We start from the raw sequence: 25994 nt of genomic DNA, 5'->3' as shown, positions 1-25994 counted from the left end.
CATTCTATACCCTACAATCTATACCCAACACTCTATACCCTACACTCTATACCATACACTCTATACCCTACACTCTATACCCTACACTCTATACTGTATACCATACACTCTATACCCTACACTATATACCCTACACTCTATACCCTACACTATATACCCTACACTCTATACCCTACACTCTACACTCTATACCCAACACTCTATACTCTACACTCTGTACCCTACACTCTATACCATACACTCCATACCCTACACTCTACACTCTATACCCTACACTCTACTCTTTATACCCTACACTCTATACCCTACACTCTACACCCTACACTCTACACTCTATACCCTACACTCTACACCATACACTCTATACCCTATACTCTATACACTACACTCTACATTCTATACCCTACAATCTATACCCAACACTCTATACCCTACACTCTATACCATACACTCTATACCCTACACTCTATACCCTACACTCTATACTGTATACCATACACTCTATACCCTACACTATATACCCTACACTCTATACCCTACACTATATACCCTACACTCTATACCCTACACTCTACACTCTATACCCAACACTCTATACTCTACACTCTATACCCTACACTCTATACCATACACTCCATACCCTACACTCTACACTCTATACCCTACACTCTACTCTTTATACCCTACACTCTATTACCTACACTCTACACTCTATACCCTACACTCTACACTCTATACCCTACACTCTATACCCTACTCTATACCATACACTCTATACCCTACACCCTATACCCTACACTCTACACTCTATACCCTACACTCTACACTCTACACTCTATACCCTACACTCTATACCCTACACTCTATACTCTATACCCTACACTATATACCCTACACTCTATACCCTACACTCTATACCCTACACTCTGTACCCTACACTCTACACCCTACACTCTATACCCTACACATTATACCATACACTCTATACCCTACACTCTACACTCTACACCCTACACTCTACACCCTACACTCTATACCCTACACTTTATACCCTACACTCTACACTCTATACCCTACACTCTATACCCTACACTCTACACCCTACACTCTACACCCTACACTCTATACCCTACACTCTATACCCTACACTCTACACTCTATACCCTACACTCTATACCCTACACTCTATACCCTACACTCTACCCTCTACACTCTATACCCTACACTCTATACCATACACTCTATACCCTACACTCTACACTCTATTCCCTACACTCTATACCATACACTCTATACCCTACACTCTATACCCTACACTCTATACCCTACACTCTATACTCTATACCCTACACTCTATACCATATACTCTATACCCTACACTCTACACTCTATTCCCTACACTCTACACCATACACTCTATACCCTACACTCTACACTCTATACCCTACACTCTATACCCTACACTCTACACTCTATACCCTACACTCTATACAATACACTCTATACCCTACACTCTATACCATACACTCTATACCCTACACTCTATACCCTACACTATACACTCTATACCCTACACTCTATACCCTACACTCTATACCCTACACTCTATACCCTACACTCTATACCCTACACTCTACACCCTGCACTCTATACCCTACACTCTATACTCTACACTATATACCCTACACTCTATACCCTGCACTCTATACTCTATACCCTACACTCTATACCCTACACTCTATAACCTACACCCTATACCCTACACTCTATACCCTACACTCTACACTCTGTACCCTACACTCTATACTATACACTCTACACCCTACACTCTATACCATACACTCTATACCCTACACTCTACACTCTATACCATACACTCTATACTGTACACTCTATACCATACACTCTACACCCTACACTCTATATCATGCACTCTATACCCTACACTCTACACTCTATACCCTACACTCTATACCCCACAATCTATACCCTACACCCTACGCTCAATACCCTACACTCTATACCCTACACTCTACACTCTATACCGTACACTATATTCCATACACTCTATTCCATACACTCTATACCCTGCACTCTATACCCTACACTATACACTCTATACCCTACACTCTATACCATACACTCTATACCCTACACTCTACACTCTATTCCCTACACTCTATACCATACGCTCTATACCCTACACTCTATACCCTACACTCTATACCCTACACTATACACTCTATACCCTACACTCTACACTCTATACCATACACTCTATACCCTAAACTCTATACCCTACACTCTACACTCTATACCCTACACTCTATACCCTACACTCTATACCCTACACTCTATACCCTACACTCTATACCATACACTCTATACCCTACACTCTACACTCTATACCCTACACTCTATACCCTACACTCTAAACCCTACAATCTATACCCTACACTATACACTCTATACCCTACACTCTACACCATACACTCTATACCCTATACCCTACATTCTACACTCTATACCCTACAATCTATACCCTACACTTTATACCCTACACTCTATACCCTACACTCTACACTCTATACCGTACACTCTATACCATACACTCTATACCCTACACTCTATACCCTACACTCTATACCCTACACTCTACACTCTATACCCTACACTCTATACCATACACTCTAAACCCTACTCTCTATACCCTACACTCTATACCCTAAACTCTACACTCTATACCCTACACTCTACACTCTACACTCAATACCCTACACTCTATACCCTACACTCTATACCCTACACTCTATACCCTACACTCTACATTTTATACCCTACACTGTATACCCTACACTCTATACCCTACACTCTATAGCCCAACAATCTATACCGTACACTCTATACCCTACACTCTATACCCTACACTCTACACTCTATACCCTACACTCTATACCCTACACTCTAATCCCTACACTCTACACTCTTTACCCTACACTCTATACCCTACACTCTATACCATACACTCTATACCCTACACTCTATACCCTACACTCTACACTCTATACCCTACACTCTACACTCTATACCCTACACTCTATACCCTACATTCTATACCCTACACTCTATACCCTACACTCTACACTTTATACCCTACACTCTATACCCTACACTCTATACCCTACACTCTATACCCTACACTCTACACTCTATACCCTACACACTATACCCTACACTATATACTCTATACCCTACACTCTATACCCTATACTCTATACCCTACAATCTATACCCTACACTCTATACCCTACACTCTATACCCTACACTCTATATCCCAACACTCTATACCCTACACTCTATACCCTACACTCTACACCCTACACTATACACTCCATACCCTACACTCTATACCATACAATCTACACTCTATACCCTACACTCTATACCCTACACTCTACACTCTATACCCTACACTCTATACCCTACAATCTATACCATACACTCTATACCACACACTCTATACCCTACACTCTACACCCTACACTCTACACTCTATACCCTACACTCTATACCCTACACTCTACACTATATACCCTACACTCTATACCCTACACTCTATACCCTACACTCTATACCCTACACTCTACACTATATACCCTACACTCTATACCCTATACTATATACTCTATACCCTACACTCTATACCCTACAATCTATACCCTACACTCTATACCCGACACTCTATACCCTACACTCTATATCCCAACACTCTATACCCTACACTCTATACCCTACACTCTACACTCTATACCCTACACTATACACTCTATACCCTACACTCTATACCATACAATCTACACTCTATACCCTACACTCTATACCCTACACTCTACACTCTATACCATACACTCTATACCCTACACTCTATACCCTACACTCTATGCCCTACACTATATACCCTACACTTTATACCCTACACTCTACACTCTATATCCTACACTCTACACTCTATACCCTACACTCTATACCCTACACTCTATACCCTACACTCTACACTCTATACCCTACACTCTACACTCTGTACCCTACACTCTATACTATACACTCTACACCCTACACTCTATACCATACACTCTATACCCTACACTCTACACTCTATACCCTACACTCTACACTCTGTACCCTACACTCTATACTATACACTCTACACCCTACATTCTATACCATACACTCTATACCCTACACTCTACACTCTATACCATACACTCTATACTGTACACTCTATACCATACACTCTACACCCTACACTCTATACCATGCACTCTATACCCTACACTCTACACTCTATACCCTACACTCTATACCCTACAATCTATACCCTACACCCTACGCTCTATACCCTACACTCTATACCCTACTCTCTACATTCTATACCGTACACTATATTCCATACACTCTATTCCATACACTCTATACCCTGCACTCTATACCCTACACTATACACTCTATACCCTACACTCTACACCATACACTCTATACCCTATACTCTATACACTACACTCTACATTCTATACCCTACAATCTATACCCAACACTCTATACCCTACACTCTATACCATACACTCTATACCCTACACTCTATACCCTACACTCTATACTGTATACCATACACTCTATACCCTACACTATATACCCTACAGTCTATACCCTACACTATATACCCTACACTCTATACCCTGCACTCTACACTCTATACCCAACACTCTATACTCTACACTCTATACCCTACACTCTATACCATACACTCCATACCCTACACTCTACACTCTATACCCTACACTCTACTCTTTATACCCTACACTCTATACCCTACACTCTACACTCTATACCCTACACTCTACACTCTATACCCTACACTCTACACTCTACACTCTATACCCTACACTCTATACCCTACACTCTATACCCTACACTCTACACTCTATACCATACACTCTATACTGTACACTCTATACCATACACTCTACACCCTACACTCTATACCATGCACTCTATACCCTACACTCTACACTCTATACCCTACACTCTATACCCTACAATCTATACCCTACACCCTACGCTCTATACCCTACACTCTATACCCTACTCTCTACATTCTATACCGTACACTATATTCCATACACTCTATTCCATACACTCTATACCCTGCACTCTATACCCTACACTATACACTCTATACCCTACACTCTACACCATACACTCTATACCCTATACTCTATACACTACACTCTACATTCTATACCCTACAATCTATACCCAACACTCTATACCCTACACTCTATACCATACACTCTATACCCTACACTCTATACCCTACACTCTATACTGTATACCATACACTCTATACCCTACACTATATACCCTACAGTCTATACCCTACACTATATACCCTACACTCTATACCCTGCACTCTACACTCTATACCCAACACTCTATACTCTACAGTCTATACCCTACACTCTATACCATACACTCCGTACCCTACACTCTACACTCTATACCCTACACTCTACTCTTTATACCCTACACTCTATACCCTACACTCTACACTCTATACCCTACACTCTACACTCTATACCCTACACTCTACACTCTACACTCTATACCCTACACTCTATACCCTACACTCTATACTCTATACCCTACACTATATACCCTACACTCTACACTCTATACCCTACACTCTATACCCTACACTCTGTACCCTACACTCTACACCCTACACTCTATACCCTACACATTATACCATACACTCTATACCCTACACTCTACACTCTATACCCTACACTCTACACCCTACACTCTATACCCTACACTCTATACCCTACACTCTACACTCTATACCCTACACTCTATACCCTATACTATATACTCTATACCCTACACTCTATACCCTACAATCTATACCCTACACTCTATACCCGACACTCTATACCCTACACTCTATATCCCAACACTCTATACCCTACACTCTATACCCTACACTCTATACCCTACACTATACACTCTATACCCTACACTCTATACCATACAATCTACAATCTATACCCTACACTCTATACCCTACACTCTACACTCTATACCCTACACACTATACCCTACTTTCTACACTCTATACCCTACACTCTACACTCTATACCATACACTCTATACCCTACACTCTATACCCTACACTCTATACCCTACACTATATACCCTACACTTTATACCCTACACTCTACACTCTATATCCTACACTCTACACTCTATACCCTACACTCTATACCCTACACTCTATACCCTACACTCTACACTCTATACCCTACACTCTACACTCTGTACCCTACACTCTATACTATACACTCTACACCCTACACTCTATACCATACACTCTATACCCTACACTCTACACTCTATACCCTACACTCTACACTCTGTACCCTACACTCTATACTATACACTCTACACCCTACACTCTATACCATACACTCTATACCCTACACTCTACACCACACACTCTATACTGTACACTCTATACCATACACTCTATACCCTACACTCTACACCACACACTCTATACTGTACACTCTATACCCTACAATCTATACCCTACACCCTACGCTCTATACCCTACACTCTATACCCTACTCTCTACACTCTATACCGTACACTATATTCCATACACTCTATTCCATACACTCTATACCCTGCACTCTACACCATACACTCTATACCCTATACTCTATACACTACACTCTACATTCTATACCCTACAATCTATACCCAACACTCTATACCCTACACTCTATACCATACACTCTATACCCTACACTCTATACCCTACACTCTATACTGTATACCATACACTCTATACCCTACACTATATACCCTACACTCTATACCCTACACTATATACCCTACACTCTATACCCTACACTCTACACTCTATACCCAACACTCTATACTCTACACTCTGTACCCTACACTCTATACCATACACTCCATACCCTACACTCTACACTCTATACCCTACACTCTACTCTTTATACCCTACACTCTATACCCTACACTCTACACTCTATACCCTACACTCTACACTCTATACCCTACACTCTACACCATACACTCTATACCCTATACTCTATACACTACACTCTACATTCTATACCCTACAATCTATACCCAACACTCTATACCCTGCACTCTATACCATACACTCTATACCCTACACTCTATGCTGTATACCATACACACTATACCCTACACTATATACCCTACACTCTATACCCTACACTATATACCCTACACTCTATACCCTACACTCTACACTCTATACCCAACACTCTATACTCTACACTCTATACCCTACACTCTATACCATACACTCCATACCCTACACTCTACACTCTATACCCTACACTCTACTCTTTATACCCTACACTCTATAACCTACACTCTACACTCTATACCCTACACTCTACACTCTGTACCCTACACTCTATACCCTACTCTATACCATACACTCTATACCCTACACTCTATACCCTACACTCTACACTCTATACCCTACACTCTACACTCTATACCCTACACTCTATACCCTACACTCTATACTCTATACCCTACACTATATACCCTACACTCTACACTCTATACCCTACACTCTATACCCTACACTCTGTACCCTACACTCTACACCCTACACTCTATACCCTACACATTATACCATACACTCTATACCCTACACTCTACACTCTATACCTTACACTCTACACCCTACACTCTATACCCTACACTTTATACCCTACACTCTACACTCTATACCCTACACTCTATACCCTACACTCTACACCCTACACTCTATACCCTACACTCTATACCCTACACTCTACACTCTATACCCTACACTCTATACCCTACACTCTATACCCTACACTCTACCCTCTACACTCTATACCCTACACTCTATACCATACACTCTATACCCTACACTCTACACTCTAATCCCTACACTCTATACCATACACTCTATACCCTACACTCTATACCCTACACTCTATACCCTACACTCTATACTCTATACCCTACACTCTATACCATATACTCTATACCCTACACTCTACACTCTATTCCCTACACTCTACACCATACACTCTATACCCTAAACTCTATACCCTACACTCTACACTCTATACCCTACACTCTATACCCTACACTCTACACTCTATACCCTACACTCTATACCATACACTATATACCCTTCACTCTATACCATACACTCTATACCCTACACTCTATACCCTACACTATACACTCTATACCCTACACTCTACACCATACACTCTATACCCTATACAATACACTCTATACCCTACAATATATACCCTACACTCTATACCCTACACTGTACACTCTATACCGTACACTCTATACCATACACTCTATACCCTACACTCTATATCCTACACTCTATACCCTACACTCTACACTCTATACCCTACACTCTATACCATACACTCTAAACCCTACACTCTATACCCTACACTCTATACCCTAAACTCTACACTCTACTCTCTACTCACTCTACACTCTATACCCTACACTCTATACCATACACTCTAAACCCTACACTCTATACCCTACACTCTATACCCTAAACTCTACACTCTACTCTCTACTCACTCTACACTCTATACCCTACACTCTACTCTTTATACCCTACACTCTATACCCTACACTCTACACTCTATACCCTACACTCTACACTCTATACCCTACACTCTACACTCTACACTCTATACCCTACACTCTATACCCTACACTCTATACCCTACACTCTACACTCTATACCATACACTCTATACTGTACACTCTATACCATACACTCTACACCCTACACTCTATACCATGCACTCTATACCCTACACTCTACACTCTATACCCTACACTCTATACCCTACAATCTATACCCTACACCCTACGCTCTATACCCTACACTCTATACCCTACTCTCTACATTCTATACCGTACACTATATTCCATACACTCTATTCCATACACTCTATACCCTGCACTCTATACCCTACACTATACACTCTATACCCTACACTCTACACCATACACTCTATACCCTATACTCTATACACTACACTCTACATTCTATACCCTACAATCTATACCCAACACTCTATACCCTACACTCTATACCATACACTCTATACCCTACACTCTATACCCTACACTCTATACTGTATACCATACACTCTATACCCTACACTATATACCCTACAGTCTATACCCTACACTATATACCCTACACTCTATACCCTGCACTCTACACTCTATACCCAACACTCTATACTCTACACTCTATACCCTACACTCTATACCATACACTCCATACCCTACACTCTACACTCTATACCCTACACTCTACTCTTTATACCCTACACTCTATACCCTACACTCTACACTCTATACCCTACACTCTACACTCTATACCCTACACTCTACACTCTACACTCTATACCCTACACTCTATACCCTACACTCTATACTCTATACCCTACACTATATACCCTACACTCTACACTCTATACCCTACACTCTATACCCTACACTCTGTACCCTACACTCTACACCCTACACTCTATACCCTACACATTATACCATACACTCTATACCCTACACTCTACACTCTATACCCTACACTCTACACCCTACACTCTATACCCTACACTCTATACCCTACACTCTACACTCTATACCCTACACTCTATACCCTATACTATATACTCTATACCCTACACTCTATACCCTACAATCTATACCCTACACTCTATACCCGACACTCTATACCCTACACTCTATATCCCAACACTCTATACCCTACACTCTATACCCTACACTCTATACCCTACACTATACACTCTATACCCTACACTCTATACCATACAATCTACAATCTATACCCTACACTCTATACCCTACACTCTACACTCTATACCCTACACACTATACCCTACTTTCTACACTCTATACCCTACACTCTACACTCTATACCATACACTCTATACCCTACACTCTATACCCTACACTCTATACCCTACACTATATACCCTACACTTTATACCCTACACTCTACACTCTATATCCTACACTCTACACTCTATACCCTACACTCTATACCCTACACTCTATACCCTACACTCTACACTCTATACCCTACACTCTACACTCTGTACCCTACACTCTATACTATACACTCTACACCCTACACTCTATACCATACACTCTATACCCTACACTCTACACTCTATACCCTACACTCTACACTCTGTACCCTACACTCTATACTATACACTCTACACCCTACACTCTATACCATACACTCTATACCCTACACTCTACACCACACACTCTATACTGTACACTCTATACCATACACTCTATACCCTACACTCTACACCACACACTCTATACTGTACACTCTATACCCTACAATCTATACCCTACACCCTACGCTCTATACCCTACACTCTATACCCTACTCTCTACACTCTATACCGTACACTATATTCCATACACTCTATTCCATACACTCTATACCCTGCACTCTACACCATACACTCTATACCCTATACTCTATACACTACACTCTACATTCTATACCCTACAATCTATACCCAACACTCTATACCCTACACTCTATACCATACACTCTATACCCTACACTCTATACCCTACACTCTATACTGTATACCATACACTCTATACCCTACACTATATACCCTACACTCTATACCCTACACTATATACCCTACACTCTATACCCTACACTCTACACTCTATACCCAACACTCTATACTCTACACTCTGTACCCTACACTCTATACCATACACTCCATACCCTACACTCTACACTCTATACCCTACACTCTACTCTTTATACCCTACACTCTATACCCTACACTCTACACTCTATACCCTACACTCTACACTCTATACCCTACACTCTACACCATACACTCTATACCCTATACTCTATACACTACACTCTACATTCTATACCCTACAATCTATACCCAACACTCTATACCCTGCACTCTATACCATACACTCTATACCCTACACTCTATGCTGTATACCATACACACTATACCCTACACTATATACCCTACACTCTATACCCTACACTATATACCCTACACTCTATACCCTACACTCTACACTCTATACCCAACACTCTATACTCTACACTCTATACCCTACACTCTATACCATACACTCCATACCCTACACTCTACACTCTATACCCTACACTCTACTCTTTATACCCTACACTCTATAACCTACACTCTACACTCTATACCCTACACTCTACACTCTGTACCCTACACTCTATACCCTACTCTATACCATACACTCTATACCCTACACTCTATACCCTACACTCTACACTCTATACCCTACACTCTACACTCTATACCCTACACTCTATACCCTACACTCTATACTCTATACCCTACACTATATACCCTACACTCTACACTCTATACCCTACACTCTATACCCTACACTCTGTACCCTACACTCTACACCCTACACTCTATACCCTACACATTATACCATACACTCTATACCCTACACTCTACACTCTATACCTTACACTCTACACCCTACACTCTATACCCTACACTTTATACCCTACACTCTACACTCTATACCCTACACTCTATACCCTACACTCTACACCCTACACTCTATACCCTACACTCTATACCCTACACTCTACACTCTATACCCTACACTCTATACCCTACACTCTATACCCTACACTCTACCCTCTACACTCTATACCCTACACTCTATACCATACACTCTATACCCTACACTCTACACTCTAATCCCTACACTCTATACCATACACTCTATACCCTACACTCTATACCCTACACTCTATACCCTACACTCTATACTCTATACCCTACACTCTATACCATATACTCTATACCCTACACTCTACACTCTATTCCCTACACTCTACACCATACACTCTATACCCTAAACTCTATACCCTACACTCTACACTCTATACCCTACACTCTATACCCTACACTCTACACTCTATACCCTACACTCTATACCATACACTATATACCCTTCACTCTATACCATACACTCTATACCCTACACTCTATACCCTACACTATACACTCTATACCCTACACTCTACACCATACACTCTATACCCTATACAATACACTCTATACCCTACAATATATACCCTACACTCTATACCCTACACTGTACACTCTATACCGTACACTCTATACCATACACTCTATACCCTACACTCTATATCCTACACTCTATACCCTACACTCTACACTCTATACCCTACACTCTATACCATACACTCTAAACCCTACACTCTATACCCTACACTCTATACCCTAAACTCTACACTCTACTCTCTACTCACTCTACACTCTATTCCCTACACTCTATACCATACACTCTATACCCTACACTCTTTACCCTACACTATACACTCTATACCCTACACTCTACACTCTATACCATAGACTCTATACCCTACAATCTACACTCTATACCCTACAATCTATACCCTACACTCTATACCCTACACTTTATACCCTACACTCTATACCCTACGCTCTACACTCTATAACCTACACTCTATAACATACACTTTATACCCTACACTCTATACCTTACACTCTATACCCTACACTCTACACCCTACACTCTACACTCTATACCCTACACTCTATAACCTACACTCTATACCCTACACTCTTTACCCTACTCTCTACACTTTATACCCTACACTCTACACTCTATACCCTACACTCTATACCCTACACTCTACACTCTATACCCTACACTCTACACTCTATTCCCTACTCTCTATACCATACTCTCTATACCCTACACTCTTTACCCTACAATATACACTCTATACCCTACACTCTACACTCTATACCATACACTCTATACCCTACTCTCTACACTCTATACCCTACAATCTATACCCTACACTCTATACCATACACTCTAAACCCTACACTCTATACCCTACACTCTACACCCTACACTCTACACTCTATACCCTACACTCTATAACCTACACTCTATACCCTACACTCTATACCCTACTCTCTACACTTTATACCCTCCACTCTACACTCTATAACCTACAATCTACACCCTACACTCTACACTCTATACCCTACACTCTATAACCTACACTCTATACCCTACACTCTATACCCTACTCTCTACACTTTATACCCTACACTCTACACTCTATACCCTACACTCTATACCCTACACTCTACACCCTACACTCTACACTCTATACCCTACACTCTGTAACCTACACTCTATACCCTACACACTATACCCTACTCTCTACACTTTATACCCTACACTCTACACTCTATACCCTACACTCTATACCCTACACTCTACACTCTATACCCTACACTCTATACCCTACACTCTACACTCTATACCCTACTCTCTAAACCCTACACTCTATACCCTACACTCTACACTCTATACCCTACACTCTATACCCTACACTCTATACCCTACACTCTATACCCTACACTCTATACCCTACAATCTTCACCCTACACTTTATAGCTTACACTCTATACCCTACACTCTATACCATTCACTCTATACCCTACACTCTATACCCTACACTCTACACTCTACACCATACACTCTATACCCTACCCTCTATACCTTACACTCTATACCCTACACTCTACACATTATACCCTACACTATATACCATACACTCTACACTCTATACCCTACACTCTATACCATACACTCTATACCCTACACTTTATACCCTACACTCTACAATCTATACCCTACACTCTACACTCTACACCCTACACTCTACACTTTACACTCTATACTCTACACTCTATACCCTACACTCTATACCCTACACTCTACACTTTAACCCCTACACTCTATACCCTACACTCTATACCCTACACTCTATACCCGACACGCTATGCCCTACACTCTATACCCTACACTCTATACCCTACACTCTATACCCTACATTCTACACCCTACACTCCATACCCTACACCCTATACCCTACACTCTATACCCTACACTCTACACCCTACACTCTATACCCTACACTCTATACCCTACACTCTATACCCTACACTCTATACCCTACACTCTATACCCTACACTCTATACCATACACTCTATACCATACACTCTATCCCCTACACTCTATACCATACACTCTATACTCTATACCCTACACTGTATACCCTACACTCTAAACTCTATACCCTACACTCTATACCCTACACTCTACACTCTATACCCTACACTCTACACTATATACCCTACACTCTATACCCTACAATCTATAACATACACTCTATACCATACACTCTATACCATACACTCTACACTCTATACCCTACACTCTATACCCTACACTCTACACTCTATACCCTACACTCTATACCCTACACTCTACACTCTATACCCTACACTCTATACCCTACACTCTTTACCATATACTCTATACCATACACTCTATCCCCTACACTCTATGCCATACACTCTACACTCTATACCCTACACTCTACACTCTATACCCTACACTCTACACTCTATACCCTACACTCTACACCCTACACTCTATACCATACACTCTATACCCTACACTCTACACTCTATACCCTACACTCTATACCCTACACTCTATACCCTACACCCTACGCTCTATACCCTATACTCTATACCCTACACTCTACACACTATACCCTACACTCTATTCCATACACTCTATACCCTACACTCTATACCCTACACTCTACACTCTATACCCTACACTCTACACTTTACACTCTATACCCTACACTCTATACCCTACACTCTATACTCTATACCCTACACTCTATACCGTACATTCTACACTCTATACCCTACACTCTATACCCTACACTCTAATCCCTACACTCTACACCCTACACTTTATACCCTACACTCTATACCCTACTCTCTACACTCTATACCCTACACTCTATACCCTACACTTTATACCCTACACTCTACACTCTATACCCTACACTCTATACCATACACTCTACACTCTATTCCCTACACTCTATACCATACACTCTAAACCCTACACTCTATACCCTACACTATACACTCTATACCCTACAATCTATACCCTACACTCTATACCCTACACTCTATACCATACACTCTATACCCTACACTCTATACCATACACTCTACACCATACACTCTATACCATACACTCTATACCCTACACTCTACACTCTATACCCTACACTCTATACCGTACACCCTACGCTCTATACCCTACACTCTATACCCTACACTCTATACTCTATACCCTATACTCTATTCCATACATTCTATACCCTACACTCTATACCCTACACTCTAATCCCTACACTCTACACTCTATACCCTACACTCTATACCCTACACTCTATACCATACACTTTATACCCTACACTCTACACTCTATTCTATGCACTCTATACCCTACACTCTATACCCTACACTCTACACTCTATACCCTACACTCTACACTCTATACCCTACACTCTATACCCTACACTCTATACTCTATACCCTACACTCTATGCCCTACACTCTACACTCTATGCCCTACACTCTATGCCCTACACTCTAATCCCTACACTCTACACTCTATATCCTACACTCTATACTCTACACTCCATACTCTACACTCTATACCCTATAGTCTACACTCTATACCCTACACTCTATACCATACACTCTAATCCCTACACTCTACACTCCATACCCTACACTCTATACCCTACACTTTACACTCTATACCCTACACTCTATACCCTACACTCTATACCCTACATTCTATACCCTACACTCTATACCCTACACTCTACACTCTATACCCTACACTCTATACCCTACACTCTATACCCTACACTCTATACCCTACACTCTATACCCTACACTCTACACTCTATACCCTACACTCTATACCATACACTCTATACCCTACACTCTACACTCTATACCCTACACTCTATAACCTACACTCTATACCCTACACTCTATACCCTACACTCTATACCCTACACTCTATACTCTACACCCTATACCCTACACTCTATACCCTACACTCTATACCCTACACTCTACACTCTATACCCTACACTCTATACCCTACACTCTATACTATACACTCTATACCCTACACTCTACACTCTATACCCTACACTCTATACCCTACACTCTATACTCTACACTCTATACTTTACACTCTATACCCTACACTCTATACCCTACACTCTACACTCTATACCGTACACTCCATACCCTCCACTCTATACCCTACACTCTACACTCTATACTCTACTCTATATACCATACACTCTATACCCTGCACTCTATACCCTACACTCTACACTCTATACCCTACACTCTATACCCTACACTCTACACTCTACACTCTATACCATACACTCTATACCCTACACTCTACACTCTATACCCTACACTCTATACCCTACACCCTACGCTCTATACCCTACACTCTATACCCTACACTCTATACTCTATACCCTACACTCTATTCCATACATTCTATACCCTACACTCTATACCCTACACTGTAATCAGTACACTCTATACCCTACACTCTATTCCCTACACTCTATACCATACACTCTATACCCTACACTCTAATCCCTACACTCTACACTCTATTCCATGCACTCTATACCCTACACTCTATACCCTACACTCTACACTCTATACCCTACACTCTACACTCTATACCCTACACCCTACGCTCTATACCCTACACTCTATACCCTACACTCTATACTTTATACCCTACACTCTATTCCATACATTCTATACCCTACACTCTATACCCTACACTGTAATCAGTACACTCTACACTCTATACCCTACACTCTATACCCTACACTCTATACCATACAATCCATACCCTACACTCTATACCCTACACTCTACACTCTATACCCTACACTCTATACCCTACACTCTAAACCCTACATTCTATACCCTACACTCTATACCCTACACTCTACACTCTATACCCTAGACTCTATACCCTACAATCTATACCCTACACTCTACACTCTATACCCTACACTCTATACCCTACACTCTATACCCTACACTCTACACTCTATACCCTACACTCTATACCATACACTCTATACCCTACACTCTACACTCTATACCCTACACTCTATACCATACACTCTATACCATACACTCTATACCCTACACTCTACACTCTATACCCGACACTCTATACCCTACACTCTATACCCTACACCCTACACTCTATACCATACACTCTATACCATACACTCTATACCCTACACTCTACACTCTATACCCTACACTCTATACCCTACATTCTACACTCTATACCCTACACTCTACACTCTATACCATACACTCTATACCCTACACTCTACACTCTATACCCTACACTCTATACCCTACACTCTATACCCTACACCCTACGCTCTATACCCTATACTCTATACCCTACACTCTATACTCTATACCCTACACTCTATACCGTACATTCTACACTCTATACCCTACACTCTATACCCTACACCCTACGCTCTATACCCTATACTCTATACCCTACACTCTATACTCTATACCCTACACTCTATACCCTACATTCTACACTCTATACCCTACACTCTACACTCTATACCATACACTCTATACCCTACACTCTACACACTATACCCTACACTCTATTCCATACACTCTATACCCTACACTCTATACCCTACACTCTATACCCTACACTCTACACTTTACACTCTATACCCTACACTCTATACCCTACACTCTATACTCTATACCCTACACTCTATACCGTACATTCTACACTCTATACCCTACACTCTATACCCTACACTCTAATCCCTACACTCTACACTCTATACCCTACACTTTATACCCTACACTCTATACCCTACTCTCTACACTCTATACCCTACACTCTATACCCTACACTTTATACCCTACACTCTACACTCTATACCCTACACTCTATACCATACACTCTACACTCTATTCCCTACACTCTATACCATACACTCTAAACCCTACACTCTATACCCTACAATATACACTCTATACCCTACAATCTATACCCTACACTCTATGCCCTACACTCTATACAATACACTCTATACTCTACACTCTACACTCTATACCCTACACTCTATACCATACACTCTATACCCTACACTCTATACCATACACTCTACACCATACACTCTATACCATACACTCTATACCCTACACTCTACACTCTATACCCTACACTTCATACCCTACACTCTATACCATAAACTCTATACCCTACACTCTACACTCTATACCCTACACTCTATACCCTACACTCTATACCGTACACCCTACGCTCTATACCCTACACTCTATACCCTACACTCTATACTCTATACCCTATACTCTATTCCATACATTCTATACCCTACACTCTATACCCTACACTCTAATCCCTACACTCTACACTCTATACCCTACACTCTATACCCTACACTCTATACCATACACTTTATACCCTACACTCTACACTCTATTCCATGCACTCTATACCCTACACTCTATACCCTACACTCTACACTCTATACCCTACACTCTACACTCTATACCCTACACTCTATACCCTACACTCTATACTCTATACCCTACACTCTATACCCTACACTCTACACTCTATGCCCTACACTCTATGCCCTACACTCTAATCCCTACACTCTACACTCTATATCCTACACTCTATACTCTACACTCCATACTCTACACTCTATACCCTATAGTTTACACTCTATACCCTACACTCTATACCATACACTCTAATCCCTACACTCTACACTCCATACCCTACACTCTATACCCTACACTCTATACCCTACACTCTATACCCTACACTCTATACCCTACACTCTACACTCTATACCCTACACTCTATACCATACACTCTATACCCTACACTCTACACTCTATACCCTACACTCTATAACCTACACTCTATGCCCTACACTCTATACCCTACACTCTATACCCTACACTCTATACTCTACACCCTATACCCTACACTCTATACCCTACACTCTATACCCTACACTCTACACTCTATACCCTACACTCTATACCCTACACTCTATACTATACACTCTATACCCTACACTCTACACTCTATACCCTACACTCTATACCCTACACTCTATACTCTACACTCTATACCTTACACTCTATACCCTACACTCTATACCCTACACTCTACACTCTATACCGTACACTCCATACCCTCCACTCTATACCCTACACTCTACACTCTATACTCTACTCTATATACCATACACTCTATACCCTACACTCTACACTCTATACCCTACACTCTATACCCTACACTCTACACTCTACACTCTATACCATACACTCTATACCCTACACTCTACACTCTATACCCTACACTCTATACCCTGCACTCTATACCCTACACCCTACGCTCTATACCCTACACTCTATACCCTACACTCTATACTCTATACCCTACACTCTATTCCATACATTCTATACCCCACACTCTATACCCTACACTGTAATCAGTACACTCTATACCCTACACTCTATTCCCTACACTCTATACCATACACTCTATACCCTACACTCTAATCCCTACACTCTACACTCTATTCCATGCACTCTATACCCTACACTCTATACCCTACACTCTACACTCTATACCCTACACTCTACACTCTACACTCTATACCCTGCACTCTATACCCTACACCCTACGCTCTATACCCTACACTCTATACCCTACACTCTATACTCTATACCCTACACTCTATTCCATACATTCTATACCCTACACTCTATACCCTACACTGTAATCAGTACACTCTACACTCTATACCCTACACTCTATACCCTACACTCTATACCATACAATCCATACCCTACACTCTATACCCTACACTCTACACTCTATACCCTACACTCTATACCCTACACTCTAAACCCTACATTCTATACCCTACACTCTATAACCTACACTCTACACTCTATACCCTACACTCTATACCCTACAATCTATACCCTACACTCTACACTCTATACCCTACACTCTATACCCTACACTCTATACCCTACACTCTACACTCTATACCCTACACTCTATACCGTACACTCTATACCCTACACTCTACACTCTATACCCTACACTCTATACCCTACACTCTATACCCTACACTCTATACCATACAATCCATACCCTACACTCTATACCCTACACTCTACACTCTATACCCTACACTCTATACCCTACACTCTACACTCTATACCCTACACTCTACACTCTATTCCCTACTCTCTATACCATACTCTCTATACCCTACACTCTTTACCCTACAATATACACTCTATACCCTACACTCTACACTCTATAACATACACTCTATACCCTACTCTCTACACTCTATACCCTACAATCTATACCCTACACTCTATACCATACACTCTAAACCCTACACTCTATACCCTACACTCTACACCCTACACTCTACACTCTATACCCTACACTCTATAACCTACACTCTATACCCTACACTCTATACCCTACTCTCTACACTTTATACCCTCCACTCTACACTCTATAACCTACAATCTACACCCTACACTCTACACTCAATACCCTACACTCTATAACCTACACTCTATACCCTACACTCTATACCCTACTCTCTACACTTTATACCCTACACTCTACACTCTATACCCTACACTCTATACCCTACACTCTACACCCTACACTCTACACTCTATACCCTACACTCTATAACCTACACTCTATACCCTACACTCTATACCCTACTCTCTACACTTTATACCCTACACTCTACACTCTATACCCTACACTCTATACCCTACACTCTACACTCTATACCCTACACTCTATACCCTACACTATACACTCTATACCCTACACTCTACACTCTATACCCTACTCTCTAAACCCTACACTCTATACCCTACACTCTACACTCTATACCCTACACTCTATACCCTACACTCTACACTCTATACCCTACACTCTATACCCTACACTCTATACCCTACACTCTATACCCTACACTCTTCACCCTACACTTTATAGCTTACACTCTAAACCCTACACTCTATACCATTCACTCTATACCCTACACTCTATACCCTACACTCTACACTCTACACCATACACTCTATACCCTACCCTCTATACCTTACACTCTATACCCTACACTCTACACATTATACCCTACACTATATACCATACACTCTACACTCTATACCCTACACTCTATACCATACACTCTATACCCTACACTTTATACCCTACACTCTACACTCTATACCCTACACTCTACACCCTACACTCTACACTTTACACTCTATACTCTACACTCTATACCCTACACTCTATACCCTACACTCTACACTTTAACCCCTACACTCTATACCCTACACTCTACACCCTACACTCTATACCCGACACGCTATACCCTTCACTCTATACCCTACACTCTATACCCTACACTCTATACCCTACATTCTACACCCTACACTCCATACCCTACACCCTATACCCTACACTCTATACCCTACACTCTACACCCTACACTCTATACCCTACACTCTATACCCTACACTCTATACCCTACACTCTATACCCTACACTCTATACCCTACACTCTATACCCGACACGCTATACCCTACACTCTATACCCTACACTCTATACCCTACACTCTATACCCTACATTCTACACCCTACACTCCATACCCTACACCCTATACCCTACACTCTATACCCTACACTCTACACCCTACACTCTATACCCTACACTCTATACCCTACACTCTATACCCTACACTCTATACCCTACACTCTATACCATACACTCTATACCATACACTCTATCCCCTACACTCTATACCATACACTCTATACTCTATACCCTACACTGTATACCCTACACTCTAAACTCTATACCCTACACTCTATACCCTACACTCTACACTCTATACCCTACACTCTACACTATATACCCTACACTCTATACCCTACAATCTATAACATACACTCTATACCATACACTCTATACCATACACTCTACACTCTATACCCTACACTCTATACCCTACACTCTACACTCTATACCCTACACTCTATACCCTACACTCTACACTCTATACCCTACACTCTATACCCTACACTCTTTACCATATACTCTATACCATACACTCTATCCCCTACACTCTATCCCATACACTCTACACTCTATACCCTACACTCTACACTCTATACCCTACACTCTACACTCTATACCCTACACTCTACACCCTACACTCTATACCATACACTCTATACCCTACACTCTACACTCTATACCCTACACTCTATACCCTACACTCTATACCCTACACCCTATGCTCTATACCCTATACTCTATACCCTACACTCTACACACTATACCCTACACTCTCTTCCATACACTCTATACCCTACACTCTATACCCTACACTCTACACTCTATACCCTACACTCTACACTTTACACTCTATACGCTACACTCTATACCCTACACTCTATACTCTATACCCTACACTCTATACCGTACATTCTACACTCTATACCCTACACTCTATACCCTACACTCTAATCCCTACACTCTACACTCTATACCCTACACTTTATACCCTACACTCTATACCCTACTCTCTACACTCTATACCCTACACTCTATACCCTACACTTTATACCCTACACTCTACACTCTATACCCTACACTCTATACCATACACTCTACACTCTATTCCCTACACTCTATACCATACACTCTAAACCCTACACTCTATACCCTACACTATACACTCTATACCCTACAATCTATACCCTACACTCTATACCCTACACTCTATACCATACACTCTATACCCTACACTCTATACCATACACTCTACACCATACACTCTATACCATACACTCTATACCCTACACTCTACACTCTATACCCTACACTCTATACCGTACACCCTACGCTCTATACCCTACACTCTATACCCTACACTCTATACTCTATACCCTATACTCTATTCCATACATTCTATACCCTACACTCTATACCCTACACTCTAATCCCTACACTCTACACTCTATACCCTACACTCTATACCCTACACTCTATACCATACACTTTATACCCTACACTCTACACTCTATTCTATGCACTCTATACCCTACACTCTATACCCTACACTCTACACTCTATACCCTACACTCTACACTCTATACCCTACACTCTATACCCTACACTCTATACTCTATACCCTACACTCTATGCCCTACACTCTACACTCTATGCCCTACACTCTATGCCCTACACTATACACTCTATACCCTACACTCTACACTCTATACCCTACTCTCTAAACCCTACACTCTATACCCTACACTCTACACTCTATACCCTACACTCTATACCCTACACTCTACACTCTATACCCTACACTCTATACCCTACACTCTATACCCTACACTCTATACCCTACACTCTTCACCCTACACTTTATAGCTTACACTCTAAACCCTACACTCTATACCATTCACTCTATACCCTACACTCTATACCCTACACTCTACACTCTACACCATACACTCTATACCCTACCCTCTATACCTTACACTCTATACCCTACACTCTACACATTATACCCTACACTATATACCATACACTCTACACTCTATACCCTACACTCTATACCATACACTCTATACCCTACACTTTATACCCTACACTCTACACTCTATACCCTACACTCTACACCCTACACTCTACACTTTACACTCTATACTCTACACTCTATACCCTACACTCTATACCCTACACTCTACACTTTAACCCCTACACTCTATACCCTACACTCTACACCCTACACTCTATACCCGACACGCTATACCCTACACTCTATACCCTACACTCTATACCCTACACTCTATACCCTACATTCTACACCCTACACTCCATACCCTACACCCTATACCCTACACTCTATACCCTACACTCTACACCCTACACTCTATACCCTACACTCTATGCCCTACACTCTATACCCTACACTCTATACCCTACACTCTATACCCTACACTCTATACCCGACACGCTATACCCTACACTCTATACCCTACACTCTATACCCTACACTCTATACCCTACATTCTACACCCTACACTCCATACCCTACACCCTATACCCTACACTCTATACCCTACACTCTACACCCTACACTCTATACCCTACACTCTATACCCTACACTCTATACCCTACACTCTATACCCTACACTCTATACCATACACTCTATACCATACACTCTATCCCCTACACTCTATACCATACACTCTATACTCTATACCCTACACTGTATACCCTACACTCTAAACTCTATACCCTACACTCTATACTCTACACTCTACACTCTATACCCTACACTCTACACTATATACCCTACACTCTATACCCTACAATCTATAACATACACTCTATACCATACACTCTATACCATACACTCTACACTCTATACCCTACACTCTATACCCTACACTCTACACTCTATACCCTACACTCTATACCCTACACTCTACACTCTATACCCTACACTCTATACCCTACACTCTTTACCATATACTCTATACCATACACTCTATCCCCTACACTCTATCCCATACACTCTACACTCTATACCCTACACTCTACACTCTATACCCTACACTCTACACTCTATACCCTACACTCTACACCCTACACTCTATACCATACACTCTATACCCTACACTCTACACTCTATACCCTACACTCTATACCCTACACTCTATACCCTACACCCTACGCTCTATACCCTATACTCTATACCCTACACTCTACACACTATACCCTACACTCTATTCCATACACTCTATACCCTACACTCTATACCCTACACTCTACACTCTATGCCCTACACTCTATGCCCTACACTCTAATCCCTACACTCTACACTCTATATCCTACACTCTATACTCTACACTCCATACTCTACACTCTATACCCTATAGTCTACACTCTATACCCTACACTCTATACCATACACTCTAATCCCTACACTCTACACTCCATACCCTACACTCTATACCCTACACTTTACACTCTATACCCTACACTCTATACCCTACACTCTATACCCTACATTCTATACCCTACACTCTATACCCTACACTCTACACTCTATACCCTACACTCTATACCCTACACTCTATACCCTACACTCTATACCCTACACTCTATACCCTACACTCTACACTCTATACCCTACACTCTATACCATACACTCTATACCCTACACTCTACACTCTATACCCTACACTCTATAACCTACACTCTATACCCTACACTCTATACCCTACACTCTATACCCTACACTCTATACTCTACACCCTATACCCTACACTCTATACCCTACACTCTATACCCTACACTCTACACTCTATACCCTACACTCTATACCCTACACTCTATACTATACACTCTATACCCTACACTCTACACTCTATACCCTACACTCTATACCCTACACTCTATACTCTACACTCTATACCTTACACTCTATACCCTACACTCTATACCCTACACTCTACACTCTATACCGTACACTCCATACCCTCCACTCTATACCCTACACTCTACACTCTATACTCTACTCTATATACCATACACTCTATACCCTGCACTC

Source organism: Ranitomeya imitator, unplaced genomic scaffold (genome assembly GCF_032444005.1).
Source record: "Ranitomeya imitator isolate aRanImi1 unplaced genomic scaffold, aRanImi1.pri SCAFFOLD_34, whole genome shotgun sequence".
NCBI classification, from domain to species: Eukaryota; Metazoa; Chordata; class Amphibia; order Anura; family Dendrobatidae; genus Ranitomeya; species Ranitomeya imitator.
The sequence above is the reverse complement of the archived record's forward strand: the minus strand, read 5'-3'. Positions refer to the sequence as shown.